Here is a 3817-nt window from a genome sequence, read left to right as displayed (position 1 = left end):
TCTCTCTTTCCCCTCCATCTTCCTCTTCTTCTCCCTCTCCATCTCTCTTTCCCTTTTACCTAAAATAAATAAATAAAATAAAATGTTCTGAAACAAAAATAAAAAGAAGGACCAGTGCAATAACTGTCTTGGATAATGTACTACTCTGCCACCTCTGCAACCCAGGTTCACTCCTAACCTACACTGTACTGAAGGAAGCTTAGGGCTGTGGTTTCTTTCTCTCTCAACCTTTCTGCCTCTATCTAAAACGAATTCTCTTTTAATTGAGGGAGACAGCATAATGGCTATGCAAACAGACTTTCATGCTTGAAGCTTTGAAGTCCCAGGTTTATTCCCCATAGACCATAAACAAAACCTGACAAGTAGTCTGGGAAAAAATAAAATTTTTTTTTTGGTTTTCGAATATTTTTTGAATTTTTTTTATTTTTAATGTATTTATTTATAAAATGGAAACACTGACACTTAATAATGAGCAACAAGTCTGTTGCATAAGAAGGGTACAACTGAATACAATTCCCACTAACAGAGTTCTGCACCGCATCCTCTCCATTGGAAGATTTCCTATTCTTTTTTTTTAATTTTTATTTATGAAATGAAAATAGTGACAAGACTATAGGATAAGAGGGGTACACTTCCACACAATTCCCAACACCAGAACTCCATATCCCATCCCCTCCCCTGATAGCTTCCCTATTCTTTATCCCTCTGGGAGTATGGACACAGGGTCATTATGGGATGCAGAAGGTGGAAGGTCTGGCTTCTGTAATTGCTTCCCCACTGAACATGGGCATTGGCAGATTGATTCATACTCCCAGCCTGTCTTTCTCTTTCCCTAATGGGGTAGGGCTCTGGGGAGGTGTGCTTCCAGGACATATTGGTGGGGTCGTCCGCCCAGAGAATTCTGGTTGGCATCATAGTATTGTCTGGAACCTGGTGGCTGAAAAAGAGTTGAGATATAAAGCAGAAGCCTTGCAGAAGCCTCCACCTACTTGCCGCTAGCATCCCACAGCCGTGGTTAACCCCACCATGTTCTTGGGCATCACCATCAACGGGTGAGCCCCTGGGCCGTGTCTCCTTCTAGAAAACTTTCACGCTCTGAGCACTGGAGAGAACGGGTTTGGTTATAAGGGTTTCTGCTTTCACAAAGTTATCCCTGGATTTATGTGCCAGGGTGGTGACTTCACACACCATAATGGCATCGGAGGCAAGTCTATCTATGGGGAGAAATTTGAGGATGAGAATTGCATCCTCAAGCATACAAGCCCAGGCATCTTGTCAGTGGCAAATGCTGGACCAAACACAAACTGTTCCCAGTTCTTCATCTGCACTGCTAAGACCGAGTAGTTGAATGGCAATCATGGTCTTTGGCAAAGTGAAGGAGGGCATGAATGTTGTGCAGGCTATGGAGGGTTTTGGCTTCAAGAATGGCAAGACCAACAAGAAGATCACCATTGCTGACTGTGGACAAATCTAATAAATTTGAGCTGTTTTATTTTAACCACCAGACCATTCCTTCTGTACCTCAGCAGAGCACCCCTCCATCCCTCTGTTCAAAATACCCTGTAACTGTGCTCTTGCTACAGTCCTTCAGTTTCCATGTTTTCCTTATCAATCTCTTCCAAGTCTAGTTGGATTGCAGAATTAAGTTTATGATTATGAAATTAAAAAAATAAACAGTTGTGTGCCCTTGAAAAAAAAGATATAAAGCAGAACAAATTGTTGATTAATCATGAACATAAAGGCAAGAATATTGCAGATGAAGATTTGGGGTCTCCGTTTTGGAAAAAGCTAGTAGGTCTACTTTTGATATATTCCAAGGAGTCCGTGACTTTACTAGTTTTTGCCTGAGCCTGACGTCTAATATGCAGGTGGACCCAATTTATATTGAGAAGATTTCCTATTCTTTATCCCTCTGGGATTATGGACCAAAGATCTTTATGGGGTGCAGAAGGTGGAAGGTCTGGCTTCTTTAATTGCTTTTCAGTAGGTCAATCCATACTGCCAGTCTATCTCTCCCTAGTGGGGCAGGGCTCTGGAGAGGTGGGGTTCCAGGACACATTGGTGAGGTTGTCTGCCCAAGGAAGTCAGGATGGTATCATGGTAGCATCTGCAATTTGGTGATTAAAAAACATTGAGATATAAAATAGAACAAATTGCTTAATAATCAATGAAAATTACAGCAGATGATATTTGGGGTCTCCATTTTGAAAAAACCTAGGAAGTTTATTTTAGGTATATTCCAAGGGACCCATGACTTTACTAATTTTTGTCTGTGCCTGGCAGCTAACATGCAGGTGGGTTAAAGGTACCATCGGGAAGATGGTGTCAGAATGGGAAATAGGACTAGAAATATGGATTAAAATTCTTTTGCAGTTTTAAAAAGGACCAGTGGGACACAGCAGAAGCAGTACTCAGAGGAAAGTTTATAACAATACAAATTTACATGGTAAAGCAAGAAAAATCTCAAATAAGCAGTCACCTCATACCTGAAAGAACTTAAAGGAAAAACATATTATTCCTAAAGCCACTTGAGGGGTCAGGCAGTGTTGCACCCAGTTAAGTGCACAGATTACCATGCATGATGACCCAGGTTTGAGTCTCTGCTTCCCACCTACACAGAGGACACTCACTAGTGGTAAAGCAGATCTGCAGGTGTCTTTCTCTCTCCTTTTCTATCCTTTCTCCCCATTCAGTCTTTCTCTGTCTTGTCAAACAAAAAAAAAAGTGGGGGCATGAAAGAAAGAAAGAAATTAAGGAAGGAAGGAAGGAAGGAAGGAAGGAAGGAAGGAAGGAAGGAAGGAAGGAAGGAAGAAAGAAAGAGGAAAAGTGGCTGCTGAGAGTAGTGGATTATAACCCTGGTGGCAAAAATAAATAAATAGAATAAAATAAAATAAAGCCACTTAAAAGATGAAAATAATAAAATTTAGAGTAGAAATAAATGCAAAAATAACATAAAACTAAGAACTGTGCTTTGAAATGATAAACCAAATTGGCAAGCTCATAGCAAGTCTTACTGAAAAGGAGGAGGGAGGGAGGGAAGGAGGATCAGTAGTCTTTCTAATGGAGTCTGATATTTTGTTGAGAAGAACTTCATTTATCCTAAACCTTTCCTCTCCAAGAGTTTTAAATTCACAGAATGTGGTAGTTGATGTTCTCTAATCCACCTGGTTACATCTACTTCTGAGGCCTCTTATCTCAACCTGAACTGTATTCTAAGTGTCCTTTACACACTGCAGTTCTGTTTGGAGTTTTGCTTGTTTGTTTTTGTTTGTTTGTTTTTCTTATACTTTGTAATTCTTTGGTAAGATGATCACTGAGTTATTGAATCTTTTTTTCCCTTTTGTTGTCCTTTTGTTTCCCTTTTGTTGTTTTTTCATTGCTGTTGTAGCTATTGTTGTTGTTGAATAGGACAAAGAGAAATCAAGAGAGGAGGGGAAGACAGAGAGGGGGAGAGAAAGACAGACACCTGCAGACCTGCTTCACTGCCTGTGAAGCAACTCCCCTGCAGGTGGGGAGCTGGGGGCTCGAACCGGGATCCTTAAGCCAGTCCTTGCGCTTTGTGTCACGTGCACTTAACCTGCTGTAGCACCCGACTCCCTGAGTTACTGAATCTTACTTTTAGTCTCTTGAATTGATTTTATAATGAGGTTGGGTTTTTTGTTTGTTTTTTGAACTTTATCTCTGTCACTTCTAGATCTGTGCCTGTCTAATCATTTGGAATTTCTCTCATTATGGTTTGTGTATTTCTGTCTTCACATTTAATGTGGCTTCTGTTGTACCAGCAGGAGGCGCTGTGGCTAAGGTGTTCTGTTTCTCT

The 3817-nt window shown here is 40.7% G+C and overlaps 1 pseudogene; it reads left to right on the top strand.

Moving 5' to 3' along the window:
• Window positions 1-1097: 1097 nt before the first annotated feature.
• On the top strand, window positions 1098-1660 carry LOC107522320 (peptidyl-prolyl cis-trans isomerase A-like; annotated as a pseudogene).
• The last annotated feature ends 2157 nt before the right edge of the window (window positions 1661-3817 follow it).

The sequence above is a fragment of the Erinaceus europaeus genome, chromosome 12 (assembly GCF_950295315.1).
Source record: "Erinaceus europaeus chromosome 12, mEriEur2.1, whole genome shotgun sequence".
NCBI lineage: Eukaryota > Metazoa > Chordata > Mammalia > Eulipotyphla > Erinaceidae > Erinaceus > Erinaceus europaeus.
Note: the sequence above shows the minus strand (reverse complement) of the source record. Positions and strands in the feature narration are given on the sequence as shown.